The following is a 15,512-nucleotide window of genomic DNA, read 5'->3' on the forward strand; positions in this document are numbered from 1 at the left end:
ATGGTGATCGGTTGGACCTTAGGGACTATCGTGGAACAGAGGGACCTCAGAGTTCAGGTGCACGGTTCTCTAAAGATGGAGTCACAGGTAGAGAGGGCAGTGAAGAAGGCTTTTGGCATGCTGGCCTTCATCAGTCAGGGCATTGAGGATTGAAGTTGGGAAGTTAAGTTGCAGTTATATAGGACGTCGGTGAGGCCGCACCTGGAGTATTGTGTTCAGTTTTGGTCGCCTTGCTATAGGAAAGATGTTATTAATCTGGAGAGAATGCAGAAGAGATTTACAAGGGTGTTGTCAGGACTCAAGAGTCTGAGCTGTAGGGAGAGATTGGACAGGCTAGGACTTTATTCTTTGGAACGCAGGAGACTGAGGGGTGATCTTATAGAGGTGCTAAGACCATGAGAGACATGGATAGGGCGAATGCACTCAGTCTTTTCCCCAGGGTTGGGGAATTGAGAATTAGAGGGCATTGGTTTAAGTTAAAAGGGGAAAGAATTAATGGAAACCTGAGGAGCAGCTTTTTACACAGAGGGTGGTGCGTGTGTGGAATGAGCTGCCGGGGGAAGTGGTTGAGGCAGGGACATTGACAACATTTAAAAGGCATTTGGACTGATACATGGATAGGAAAGGTTTAGAGGGATATGGGCCAAATGCAGGCAAATGGGGTTAGCTTAGATGGGCTTTTTGGTTGGCATGGACCAGTTTGGGCCGAAGAGCCTGTCTTCATAGAATGTAAGGTTCTATGATCTACAAGGGCACAAGTCAGGAGTGTGATGGAATACTCCCCACTTGCCTGGATGGTGCAGCTCCAACAACACTCAAGAAGCTCAACACCATCCAGGACAAAGCAGCCCCGCTTGATTGGCACCCCATCCACAAACATCCACTCCCTCCACCACCGACGCTCAGTAGCAGCAGTGTGTACCATCTACAAGATGCACTGCAGCAACTCAGCAAGTTGTCTTCAACACAGCCTAATTAACTTAGAGATTCAATGCACACAGAGGAACTAGTTTGTCTGGGGAGAGCATCGAGAATGAGGGACTGAATCTTAAACCTTGAGCTTGCTCATTCAAGAGTGAAAGCTGGAAACGCTTTTCCAGATAATAGGTGCTTGGCAATCTGGAACGCCCTCCCCACGGAATGTGATGATGCCAGGAAACAACTAGGGATTTCAGAGCTGAAGCAGAGAGATTACTGTTCAGTAAGTGTATCAATGGACTTGTAGCACATGGAGCTAAATAGAATTGAGGTACATATCAGTCATGACATTGTTAACATGGAGGGGCGGAATGGCCTATTCCTGTAGAAAAGCAAATTACTGCGGATGCTGGAGTCTGAAACCAAAAGAGAAAATGCTGGAAAATCTCAGCAGGTCTGGCAGCATCTGTAAGGAGAGAAAAGAGCTGACGTTTCAAGTCCAGATGACCCTTTGTCAAAGCTTTGTCAAGGTCCTTGTGCCTTTTCTGTTGCATTTAACACCAGCATTATTGCACACAGGGAATAAGAACATGCCGATCTTAGATTAACAAAGGCTCCAAATACAATTCCAAGCCTTTGATGGTGGACAGCTTTTCAGATTGTCTCCAAGGTGTCTAACAGATGCCACCAGTCCTGCTGTTACCTTTTGGAACTATTTTTTATTGGAGTGTTGGTAGTCTAAAGACCTTCTGTGATTCATCTCACATCAGGGAACATGGTGACAGGTCTATAGTCCCTCGTACGCAACCTTTAAACCTTCTAATCAGCTTCCTATCTGAGTGGAAAATTACCTCGTTCAAAGTCAAGGTTCTAAACTGCCTGTTGAAAGGAAGGCAAACATTTGGAAGGCTTGCTGTCTCCTCAGCGCGATTCAGGACTCTTGAACTTTGAATAACCTCACCTTGTTGCTTTCTCTTGGTGCCAAGACTTCTTTTGACTAAGGGGTGAAAGGGATAGTCTTCAGACAGAGTAGGAAACAATGGTGCAGGCCTCACTCAACTGGTGTCGCAATTTGATTCAGAACTCTGAACCTGTGAGACTCAGCGTTACCTGTCACCTATTCCAATACCTGGGACAACATTTTCTTCCAAGGACATGTAGAAGCTTGGACCCTGGTTACTCTGCTCTTGTGGCCCCGTGGTTACACTAAATTGCTACTTTATCCAGAGTGAGAGGCCACCATACTGTGCTGTTCCACATGCAACTGTCCACATCCGTATTGGTTTGAGTGGCCACAGCACAGGAGATACTCAGCCATGTCGTAGACTCATAGAATCCCTACAGTACAGAAGAGGCTATTCGGTCCATCAAGTCTGCACCGCCCCTCTGACAAATTATCTGACCCAAGCCCTCTCCTGTGTCCTATCGCTGTAACCACACACATTTAGCATGGCTAATCCCCCTAACCTACTCATCTTTGGACACTAAGGGGCAATTTAGCATGGCCAATCCATCTAACCTACACATCTTTGGACATTAAATGACAATTTACCAAGGCCAATTGAACATACCCCTGTCTACATCAACGGGGATGAAGTAGAAAGGGTCGAGAGCTTCAAGTTTTTAGGTGTCCAGGTCACCAACAACCTGCCCTGGTCGCCCCATGCCGACACTATAGTTAAGAAAGCCCCACCAACGCCTTTACTTTCTCAGAAGATGAAGGAAATTTGGCATGTCAGCTACGACTTTCAACAACCTTTACAGATGCACCATAGAAGGCATTCTTTCTGGTTGTATCACAGCTTGGTATGGCTCCTGCTCTGCCCAAGACTGCAAGGAACTACAGAAGGTCGTGAATGCAGCCCAATCCATCACTGTTCTCAGCCCCCTACTATACTCCTTATACACCAATGACTGTGCGGCCAAATTCCCCTCCAATTCCATTTTCAAGTTTGCTGATGACATCACCGTAGTGGGTCGGATCTCAAACAATGACGAGACAGAGTACAGGAATGAGATAGAGAATCTGGTGAACTTGTGCGGCAACAATAATCTCTCCCTCAATGTCAACAAAATGAAGGAGATTGTCATTGACTTCAGGAAGCGTAAAGGAGAACATGTCCCTGTCTACATCAATGGGGATGAAGTAGAAAGGGTCGAGAGCTTCAAGTTTTTAGGTGTCCAGATCACCAACAACCTGTCCTGGTCCCCCCATGCCGACACTATAGTTAAGAAAGCCCACCAACGCCTCTACTTTCTCAGAAGACTAAGGAAATTCAACATGTCAGCTATGCCTCTCACCAACTTTTACAGATGCACCATAGAAAGCATTCTTTCTGGTTGTATCACAGCTTGGTCTGGCCCCTGCTCTGCCCAAGACCACAAGAAACTACAAATGGTTGTGAATGCAGCCCAGTCCATCACGCAAACCAGCCTCCCATCCATTGACTCCATCTACACTTCCCGCTGCCTCGGAAAAGCAGCCAGCATAATTAAGGATCCCACGCACCCCGGACATTCTCTCTTCCACCTTCTTCTGCCGGGAAAAAGATACAAAAGTTTGAGGTCACGTACCGACCGACTCAAGAACAGCTTCTTCCCTGCTGCTGTCAGACTTTTGAATGGACTTACCTTGCATTAAGTTGATCTTTCTCTACACCCTAGCTATGACTGTAACACTACATTCTGCACCCTCTCCTTTCCTTCTCTATGAACGGTATGTTTTGTCTGTATAGCGCGCAAGAAACAATACTTTTCACCGTATGTTAATACATGTGACAATAATAAATCAAATCAAGCGAAGGGACAATTTAGCCTGGCCAATCCACCTAACCTGCACATCTTTGGAGTGTGGGAGGAAACCGGAGCACCCGGAGGAAACCCACGCAGACACGGGGAGAATGTGTAAGCTCCACACAGACAGTGACCCAAGCCGGGAATCGAACGCGGATCCCTGGCGCTGTGAGGCAGCAGTGCTAACCACTGTGCCACCGTGCCGCTGATCAATCCTCGGGAGTGTGGTGAGTCACTGAGATTGCTCCAATGAGAGATCGATCTGACCCCTGACCAATGTTGATTCAGTGTAAATGTTGAGAAGAATCACAGGCAGTGATCCAATGAAAGAGATCCATTGATCGAAGGCGGGAGACTTGTGATCAGCCTTCCAATGAGAGAGTGTTGCATGCAATGACAAATGTTGATCCAATCAGAGAGAGGTGTGATCGATTACCAACATTGAGCCGATGAGTGGCAGTAGTTCGGGTACAAATCAGCCCTGATCTAATACCTCATTGAATGACAGAGGAGACCCGAGGGGCTGAATGGCCTTCTCCTGTCCCCATATTCCAATTTCAGCGCCATTGAACATGATTCCTTCGTCATGAGATTCATGCCGAGGATTGTCATGAAGTATCAATACTGCCAGCCACAAGACGCACTGCAGGAACTCACCAAGGCTCCTTAGGCAGCACCTTCCAGACCCACAACCTCTACCATCTAGAAGGACAAGGGCAGCAGATACCTGGGAGGTATCCTGGAGGTTCCCCTCCAAGTCTCTCACCATCCTGAATTGGAAATATACCGCCGTTCCTTCACCGTCGCTGGGTCAAAATAATGGAACTCCCTCCCTAACAGCACTGTGGATGTACCTACACATCAAAGAATGCAGCGATTCAAGAAGACGGCTCACCACCACCTTCTCATGGGCAACTCAGATGGAAAATAAATGCTGGCCTAGCCAGCGCTGCCTACTGTCATCCAGGCAAGTGGGGAGTATCCCATCACACTCCTGACTTGTGCCTTGTAGATGGTGGACAGGCTTTGGGGAGTCAGGAGGTGAGTTACTCATGGCAGGATTCCCAGTTGCTGCAGGATTCCCAGCCTCTGACCTGCTCTGGTAGCCACGGTATTTATATGGCTGGGTCCAGTTGAGTTTCTGGTCAATGGTAACCCCCAGGATGTTGACAGTGGGGGATTCAGTGATGGTGACACCATTGAATGTCAAGGGGCAATGGTTAGATTCTCTCTTGTTGGAGATGGTCATTGCCTGGCATTTGTGTGGTGTGAATGTTATTTGCCACTTGTCAGCCCAATCCTGGATATTGTCCAGGTCTTGTTGCATTTGGACATGGACTGCTTCAGTATCTGAGGAGTCGCGAATGGTGCTGAACATTGTGCAACCATCAACGAACATCCCCACTTCTGACCTTATGATGGAGGGAAGGTCATTGATGAAGCAGCTGAAGATGGTTGGGTCTCGGACACGAACCCTGAGGGACTCCTGCAGTGATGTCCTGGAACTGAGATGACTGACCCTCCACAACCACAACCATCTTCCTTTGTGCCGGGTGTGACTCCAACCAGTGGAGGGTTTTCCCCCTGATTCCCATTGACTCCAGTTTTGCTCGGGTTCCTCGATGCCACACTCGGTCGAATGCTGCCTTGATGCTAAGGGCAGTCACTCTCACCTCTGGAATTCAGCTCTTCTGTCCATGTTTGAACCAAGGCTGTAATGAGGTCGGGAGCTGAGTGATCCTGGCGGAACCCAAACTGGGCGTCACTGAGCAGGTTATTGCTGAGCAGGTGCTGCTTGATAGCGCTGTCGATGACCCCTTCCATCACTTTACTGACGATGGAGAGTAGACTGATTGGGCGGTAATTGGCCGGGTTGGATTTGTCCTGCTTTTTGTGTACAGGACATACCTGGGCAATTTTCCACATTGTTGGGAAGATGCCAGTGTTGTAACCGTACTGGAAGAGCTTGGCCAGGGGAGCGGCAAGTTAAGGAGCACAAGTTATTGCTGGAATGTTATCAGGGCCCATTGCCTTTGCAGTATCCAGTGTCTTCAGCTGTTTCTGTATATCACGCGGAGTGAATCGAATTGTCTGCAGACTGATATCCATGACCCTGGGGACCTCCGGAGGAGGCTGAGGTGGATCATCCACTGGGTAACACTGTTGGTGACACCTTGAATCACTTTACCGATGATTGAGAGTGAATTGATGGGCAGGTCAATAGCTGGATGGACCTTTCCTGCTTCTTGTGGATAGGACGTAGCCGGGGCAAGTCTGAGGCAGGCAAATCGAATGGGACTTTGTGGTAATGAAATGCTTGCTGGAATAGAAAGACAGATTGCAACTCACATCACACGTACAGTGGTCTTCTGAGTCTGCATTCCTCCCTCTGAACAGTCTTACAGAGGACAAGGGAGCCATGCGAATCTTGGCACTGAGTTGATCAATCATCCAAGCACTGCTCAGATACCTGGTAGAAAGTTGCTGTAGGGTTTGTTTATTGGAGTGTTGGGAGTCTAAAGACCTTCTGTGATTCATCTCACATCAGGAACATGGTGACAGGTCTATAGTTCCTCGTACGCAACCTTTAAACCTTCTAATCAGCTTCCTATCTGAGTGGAAAATTAGCTCGCTCAAAGTCAAGGTTTTAAACTGCCTGTTGAAAGGAAGGCAAACATTTGGAAGGCTTGCTGTCTCCTCAGCGCGATTCAAGACTCTTGAACTTTGAATAACCTCACCTTGTTGCTTTCTCTTGGTGCCAAGACTTCTTTTGATTGGGTGTGAAAGGGATAGTCTTCAGACAGAGTAGGAAACAATGGTGCAGGCCTCACCCAACTGGTGTCGCAATTTGAGTCAGATCTCTGGCCCAGTGCCCTCCCATATAGCGGCCAACTATGCTTAATGGTAAAAGGCCAAGTCGTCATCATCCCAGAGGATCATGGGCTACTCTTCTCTTTGAGGGGTGAGTGTTAGCCTGAGGATCACCACACCCCAGATATGGTTGAGAAGGCAGGGCCTTTGTGAATGACCTCAGTCGGTACAGGAATTGAACCCCTGCTGTTGACGTCTTGCTCTGCGTTCCAAACCAGCCATCCAGCCAACTGAGCTAACCAACTCCCGACGAATGGACGGAATGGTCAGCATTCAGGGGATAGGTTGTGTTGCTCGCAGGATCCCAGGGAGTGGCAAAGGAGATGGATGATGAACTCAATATTGACCTTGAGGCAACCCAAATTTGACCTTCCATAAATAGATTCCACAAGAAGAGAGATCACAAATGAAGAGCCATGAATAGACAATGCTCTCAGTCAATGCTTGCTTCTGATTTCTCCTCTATTCTGATGGATCCCTGGAAGTCAGCCTCATTTGTTTAACTTGGCAGAATTGATTGCTTCTCCAAATGGGCATGGTTATTTGAACAAACCTCTAGCTTAATCCAGAAGTTCCCTGTGTGGCATTTTCCAATCTTGGTCCCACAAATGTTGCCTAAAGGTCCTCAACAATGGAACAATCTGTTCATCTGAATCTCTCTGAGATTTGATTTGGTTTGCTTTATTATTGTCACATGTATTGGGACACAGTGAAAAGTATTGTTTCTTGCGTGCTATACAGACAAAGCATACCGTTCATAGAGAAGGAAAAGAGAGGGTGCAGAATATAGTGTTCCAGTCACAGCTAGGGTGTAGAGAAAGACCAGCTTAATATTTGATTTGATTTATTATTGTCACATGTATTGGGATACAGTGAAAAGTATTGTTTCTTGTGCGCTATACAGACAAAGCATACTGTTCATAGAGTACAGAGGGGAGAAGAAAGGAGAGGGTGCAGAATGTAGTGTTACAGTCAGAGCTAGGGTGTAGAGAAAGATCAACTTAATATAAGGTCGGTCCATTCAAAAGTCTGACAGCAGCAGGGAAGAAGCTGTTCTTGAGTTGGTTGGTACGTGACCTCAGACTTTTGTATCTTTTTTTCGACGGAAGAAGGTGGAAGAGAGAATGTCCGGGGTGTGTGGGGTCCTTGATTATGCTTTTCCGAGGCAGCGGGAACTATAGACAGAGTCAATGGATGGGAGGCTGGTTTGCGTGATGGACTGGGCTTCGTTCATGATCTTTTGTAGTTCCTTGCGGTCTTGGGCAGAGCAGGAGCCATACCAAGCTGTGATACAACCAGAAAGAATGCTTTCTATGGTATATTTGTAAAAATTGATGAGAGTCGTGGTGGACATGCCGAATTTCCTTAGCCTCCTGAGAAAGGAGAGGCGTTAGTGGGCTGTCTTAACGTTGGCGTGGGGGGACCAGGACAGGTTGTTGATGGCCTGGGCACCTCGAAATCTGAAGCTCTCGACCATTTCCACTTCATCCCTTTTGATGTAGACAGGGGCATGTTCTCCACTGCACTTCCTGAAGTCAATGACAATCTCCTTTGTTTTACTGACATTGAGGGAGATATTATTGTCAAGCATTGCATTTATATCACTGTTATCAAGATTAGCTTGATCAGACTTTCAGGCTGTCCAAGAGAGGTTTATGGTGTGTACTGGCTCAAGAAATTAGTGTTTCTATTTAATTCTCCAAAATATGGATTAAGTTTGCTCCATCGCTGGATCTATCAAACACATTGGCTGAGAGTTGTGATCAATCATGAACATTGATCCAATGGCAGGGAGTTGTGATCGAATGTTGACATTGTGGCCATGAGAGACCATTGTGCTCAATTACAAAGGCTGATCCCAGACGAGAGAGAGGTGAGACCAATCGCAGACCGTTCTATCACCAATGATAATCAACTGAGGGAGAGAATTTTGATGAAATTAATATGACTTTTGTGATCAATCACTAATCTTGATCCAATCAGGCAATTGGGATCATTCACGTTCATGGGTCCAGCGAGAGACAGAGTTGGGGTCAGTTATTATAGTTCATCTGATCAAAAGAATTGTCATTAATCCGAAATGCTGATCCAGTCACAATGAGCTACAAATTGATCCAATGAGAGCATTGTGGTCACGCAGCGAATTAACACATGAAATGCTCAACGGGAAAGGTGTGTTGACACAGTGAATTGATCCAATGGGAGAGCTGTGTTGATTCAGTGAACAGATCCAATGGGAGAGCTGTGTTGATTCAGTGAATAGATCCAATGGCAGAGCTGTGTTATCTCAGTGAATTGATCCAATGGGAGAGCTGTGTTGTCTCAGTGAATTGATCCAATGGGAGAGCTGTGTTGATTCAGTGAATTGATTCAATGGGAGAGCTGTGTTGTCTCAGTGAATTGATCCAATGGGAGAGCTGTGTTGACACAGTGAATTGATCCAATGGGAGAGCTGTGCTGTCTCAGTGAATTGATCCAATGGGAGAGCTCTTTTGATTCAGTGAATTGATCCAATGGGAGAGCTCTGTTGTCTCAGTGAATTGATCCAATGGGAGAGCTCTGTTGTCTCAGTGAATTGATCCAATGGGAGAGCTGTGTTGACACAGTGAATTGATCCAATGGGAGAGCTGTGTTGACTCAGTGAATTGATCCAATGGGAGAGCTGTGTTGTCTCAGTGAATTGATCCAATGGGAGAGCTGTGTTGATTCAGTGAATTGATTCAATGGGAGAGCTGTGTTGTCTCAGTGAATTGATCCAATGGGAGAGCTGTGTTGATTCAGTGAATTGATCCAATGGGAGAGCTGTGTTGTCTCAGTGAATTGACCCAATGGGAGAGCTGTGCTGTCTCAGTGAACTGATCCAATGGGAGAGCTCTGTTGTCTCAGTGAATTGATCCAATGGGTGAGCTGTGTTGATTCAGTGAATTGATCCAATGGGAGAGCTGTGCTGTCTCAGTGAATTGATCCAATGGGAGAGCTCTGTTGTCTCAGTGAATTGATCCAATGGGAGAGCTGTGTTGATTCAGTGAATTGATCCAATGGGAGAGCTGTGTTGTTACAGTGAATTGATCCAATGGGAGAGCTGTGTTGTCTCAGTGAATTGATCCACGGGGAGAGCTGTGTTGTCTCAGTGAATTGACCCAATGGGAGAGCTGAATTGATTCAGTGAATTGATCCAATGGGAGAGCTGAATTGATTCAGTGAATTGATCCAATGGGAGAGCTGTGTTGTCTCGGTGAATTGAACCAATGGGAGAGCTGAATTGATTCAGTGAATTGATCCAATGGGAGAGCTGAATTGATTCAGTGAATTGATCCAATGGGAGAGCTGAATTGATTCAGTGAATTGATCCAATGGGAGAGCTGTGTTGTCTCAGTGAATTGATCCAATGGGAGAGCTGTGTTGTCTCAGTGAATTGATCCAATGGGAGAGCTGAATTGATTCAGTGAATTGATCCAATGGGAGAGCTGAATTGATTCAGTGAATTGATCTAATGGGAGAGCTGTGTTGTCTCAGTGAATTGATCCAATGGGAGAGCTGTGTTGTCTCAGTGAATTGATCCAATGGGAGAGCTGAATTGATTCAGTGAATTGATCCAATGGGAGAGCTGAATTGATTCAGTGAATTGATCCAATGGGAGAGCTGTGTTGATTCAGTGAATTGATCCAATGGGAGAGCTGTGTTGTCTCAGTGAATTGATCCACGGGGAGAGCTGTGTTGTCTCAGTGAATTGACCCAATGGGAGAGCTGAATTGATTCAGTGAATTGATCCAATGGGAGAGCTGAATTGATTCAGTGAATTGATCCAATGGGAGAGCTGTGTTGTCTCAGTGAATTGATCCAATGGGAGAGCTGAATTGATTCAGTGAATTGATCCAATGGGAGAGCTGAATTGATTCAGTGAATTGATCCAATGGGAGAGCTGAATTGATTCAGTGAATTGATCCAATGGGAGAGCTGTGTTGTCTCAGTGAATTGATCCAATGGGATAGCTGTGTTGTCTCAGTGAATTGATCCAATGGGAGAGCTGTGTTGATTCAGTGAATTGATCCAATGGGAGAGTTGTGTTGTCTCAGTGAATTGATCCAATGGGAGAGCTGTGTTGATTCAGTGAATTGATCCAATGGGAGAGCTGTGTTCTCTCAGTGAATTGAGCCAATGGGAGAGCTGTGTTGTCTCAGTGAATTGATCCAATGAGAGAGCTGTGTTGATTCAGTGAATTGATTCAATGGGAGAGCTGTGTTCTCTCAGTGAATTGAGCCAATGGGAGAGCTGTGTTGTCTCAGTGAATTGATCCAATGGGAGAGCTGTATGTGTCCTGGGAGTGTTTGATGGGGACAGTGTAGTGGGAGCTTTACTCTGTATCTAACCCCGTGCTGTACCTGTCCTGGGAGTGTTTGATGGGGACAGTGTAGAGGGAGCTTTACTCTGTATCTAACCCCGTGCTGTACCTTTCGTGGGAGTGTTTGACAGGGGACAGTGTCGAGGGAGATTTACTCTGTGTCGAACCCCGTGCTGTATGTGTCCTGGGAGTGTTTGATGGGGACAGTGTAGAGGAAGCTTTACTCTGTATCTAACCCCGTGCTGTACCTGTCCTGGGAGTGTTTGATGGGTACAGTGTAGAGGAAGCTTTAGTCTGTATCTAACCCCGTGCTGTACCTGTCCTGGGAGTGTTTAATGGGGACCGTGTAGAGGGAGATTTACTCTGTATCTAACCCCGTGCTGTACCTGTCCTGGGAGTGTTTGATGGGGACCGTGTAGAGGGAGCTTTACTCTGTATCTAACCCTGTGCTGTAGCTGTCCTGGGAGTGTTTTATGGGGACAGTGTCGAGGGAACTTTATTCTGTGTCTTACCCCGTGCTGCAATTTGATCGGGAGAGTGTAGAGGGAGCTTTACTCTGTATCTAACCCCGTGCTGTACCTGTCCTGGGAGTGTTTGATGGGGACAGTGTAGAGGGAGCTTTACTCTGTATCTAACCCCGTGCTGTACCTGTCCTGGGAGTGTTTGATGGGGACAGTGTAGAGGGAGCTTTACTCTGTATCTAACCCCGTGCTGTACCTGTCCTGGGAGTGTTTGATGGGGACAGTGCAGAGGCAGATTTACTCTGTATCTAACCCCGTGCTGTACCTGTCCTGGGAGTGTTTGATGGGGGACAGTGTAGAGGGAGCTTTACTCTGTATCTAACCCTGAGCTGTACCTGTCCTGGGAGTGTTTGATGGGGGACAGTGTGGAGGGAGCTTTACTCTGTATCTAACCCTGTGCTGTTCCTGTGCTGAGATATGGTACATTGCACTGTGTGTTTAACTCTGCATCTAACCCATGCTGTGTATTTCTTCGTTGCGCTCGATGTTACGAGCTTTACTCTGAATGTGTGTCTGATTTGTGCTGTTGTCCAATCCCCTGTTCCTCACATGACCTGTAATCTCTGACCGGCCAGGCACTCACCGGTCTGAAGGAAGTCTTTCCGAACTCTTATCCCAAAGTGGGGAGTTTTCTCCTGCCCTGAATGAATGTGCGGAAAAGAACCTGGCACAAAAATAAGTCTGTGTGGTGTTAATTTAGACACAGATTGGGGGTTCAATCTGTCAGAGACTCACCGAGATAGTGTATAGAGTCATGTTAAGGTGCAGGCTGGTAACCATGTTATTTTCAACCGTTCGTGATGACCTCGGAACGTTCTGGAACTGATTCTGCACAGGGCAGTGCATGGAATACACATCACTCCGCTGCAGAGACGCCAGGAGCACCCCCACACCCCAACTCCCTCGTTCTTGTAACTTTTTTTCTGAGAATTCAGTGTCATTCAGAACACTCAGTCGGGAACAGCGCCTTCCAGCTCGCTGGGCCTGCGACTGACAGGCACTTTCCAAGCTGCCAGGTGTGTTTTTGAAACAGGAACACTTTGTCCTTCCTCCCGTGACATGTACTTTGAGTTGATCCGTCCAAATATCCTGAAGTCCTCAGAAACAAGGGATTAATTGTACACACTCCTCTAAGCACTCCCTCAGCACTGACCCTCTGACAGTGCGGCACTTCCTCAGTACTGACCCTCTGACAGTGCGGCACTCGCTCAGCACTGACCCTCTGACAGTGCGGCACTCCCTCAGTACTGACCCTCTGACAGTGCAGCACTCCCTCCGTACTGACCCTCTGACAGTGCAGCACTCTCTCAGTCCTGACCCTCTGACAGTGCGGCACTCCCTCAGTACTGACCCTCTGACAGTGCGGCACTCCCTCAGTACCGACCCTCTGACAGTGCGGCACTCCCTCAGTACTGACCCTCTGACAGTGCGGCACTCCCTCAGTATTGACCCTCTGACAGTGCAGCACTCCCTCAGTACTGACCCTCTGACAGTGCGACACTCCCTCAGCACTGACCCTCTGACAGTGTGGCACTCCCTCAGTACTGACCCTCTGACAGTGCAGCACTCCCTCAGCACTGACCCTCTGACAGTGCAGCACTCCCTCAGTACTGACCCTCTGACAGTGCGACACTCCCTCAGTACTGACCCTTTGACAGTGCGACACTCCCTCAGTACTGACCCTCTGACAGTGCGACACTCCCTCAGTACTGACCCTCTGACAGTGCAGCACTCCCTCAGTACTGACCCTCTGACAGTGCGGCACTCCCTCAGTACTGACCCTCTGACAGTGCGGCACTCCCTCAGCACTGACCCTCTGACAGTGCGGCACTCCCTCAGCACTGACCCTCTGACAGTGCAGCACTCCCTCAGTACTGACCCTCTGACAGTGCGACACTCCCTCAGTACTGACCCTCTGACAGTGCAGCACTCCCTCAGCACTGACCCTCTGACAGTGCAGCACTCCCTCAGCACTAACCCTCTGACAGTGCGGCACTCCCTCAGTACTGACCCTCTGACAGTGCGGCACTCCCTCAGTACTGACCCTCTGACAGTGCGGCACTCCCTCAGCACTGACCCTCTGACAGTGCGGCACTCCCTCAGCACTGACCCTCTGACAGTGCAGCACTCCCTCAGTACTGACCCTCTGACAGTGCGGCGCTCCCTCAGTACTGACCCTCTGACAGTGCGGCACTCCCTCAGTACTGACCCTCTGACAGTGCGGCACTCCCTCAGTACTGACCCTCTGACAGTGCGGCACTCCCTCAGTACTGACCCTCTGACAGTGCTGCACTCCCTCTGCACTGACCCTCTGACAGTGCAGCACTCCCTCAGTACTGACCCTCTGACAGTGCAGCACTCCCTCAGCACTGACCCTCTGACAGTGCGGCACTCCCTCAGTACTGACCCTCTGACAGTGCAGTGCTCCCTCAGCACTGACCCTCTGACAGTGCAGCGCTCCCTCAGTACTGACCCTCTGACAGTGCGGCACTCCCTCAGTACTGACCCTCTGACAGTGCAGCACTCCCTCAGCACTGACCCTCTGACAGTGCGGCACTCCCTCAGTACTGACCCTCTGACAGTGCGGCACTCCCTCAGTACTGACCCTCTGACAGTGCGGCACTCCCTCAGTACTGACCCTCTGACAGTGCGGCACTCCCTCAGTACTGACCCTCTGACAGTGCGGCACTCCCTCAGTACTGACCCTCTGACAGTGCGGCACTCCCTCAGTACTGACCCTCTGACAGTGCAGCACTCCCTCAGTACTGACCCTCTGACAGTGCAGCACTCCCTCAGTACTGACCCTCTGACAGTGCGGCACTCCCTCAGTACTGACCCTCTGACAGTGCGGCACTCCCTCAGCACTGACCCTCTGACAGTGCGGCACTCCCTCAATACTGACCCTCTGACAGTGCGGCACTCCCTCAGTACTGACCCACTGACAGTGCGGCACTCCCTCAGTACTGACCCTCTGACAGTGCGGCACTCCCTCAGTACTGACCCTCTGACAGTGCGGCACTCCCTCAGCACTGACCCTCTGACAGTGCGGCACTCCCTCAGTACTGACCCTCTGACAGTGCGGCACTCCCTCAGCACTGACCCTCTGACAGTGCGGCACTCCCTCAGTACTGACCCTCTGACAGTGCAGCACTCCCTCAGCACTGACCCTCTGACAGTGCGACACTCCCTCAGTACTGACCCTCTGACAGTGCAGCACTCCCTCAGTACTGCAGTGGGATTGTGAGCCTGCATTATGTGCTTAGGCCTCCAGGTTAAACCTTTGAGTCAACAACTCTCTGACTGGCAGTTGAGTTTGCAATGCACGGAATGACACTAAGATGTGAAATGAATCGTGGAATTCCTGTTCAGTGAGACACTCTGTCACCATTGCTGATGTCTCGCTTGTGGCACATCGGTGTTTTGCTTTCTCCAGAGCCAATTAGCTGGTGAAAAGCGCAGTTATTGTAATTGTTGAAGACAGAACAAAATTTGCGTTTAGCACAGTTTTGGCTGAGGAAGAGGAAGAGAAGGAGGCAGGCCCATCACAGGCTAATGAGGGCTCCTTTGTGATATACAGTTTTACTTAAGAAAGCAGTTAAAATCTGAGGAAAAGATTTTGCATACCTTTTACCAATTGCAAGAATTATGCACAATCCAGTCTCAACCTTAACAGCTAGCTATCTCTGTTGTTCCAAGTCAAACACCATCCCACAGACAGACACCCTTCTTCAGACTTTGCACAGAAAGCAAGTATGCCTCACGTGATGCTGGCTTTTGCATCTTTTTAACACCCCTTCGAATGTTGGATCGATCTCTGAGGCTTCGCAGTCCTGGAACTTCCCAGAAGATCTCTGGAGAGAGAGAGAGAGGGAGAGAGACTGCCTTCTTTCACCAGCTTCGAACAACAACTAAACCCAAACTAACAACTCGGACTTTTCTGTGGGAAAACAATATTATCCGTCGGTATCGCCTGACCTGTCAATCATCCCCAAATCAAGCCCCACTCAGCAATCCCCAAAGGACCTTAAAACCCCAGGATGCTGCATTAGGCCAGATTGAACCCAACA

At 48.5% G+C, this 15,512-nt stretch overlaps 1 protein-coding gene across 2 annotated transcripts in view; it reads left to right on the forward strand.

Moving 5' to 3' along the window:
• The window catches only part of LOC144481880 (uncharacterized), a 103,889-nt gene that overhangs the window by 23,147 nt on the left and 65,230 nt on the right, over positions 1 to 15,512 (forward strand). The gene's annotated exons all lie outside the window — the stretch shown is intronic.

This window comes from Mustelus asterias, chromosome X, assembly GCF_964213995.1.
Source record: "Mustelus asterias chromosome X, sMusAst1.hap1.1, whole genome shotgun sequence".
NCBI lineage: Eukaryota > Metazoa > Chordata > Chondrichthyes > Carcharhiniformes > Triakidae > Mustelus > Mustelus asterias.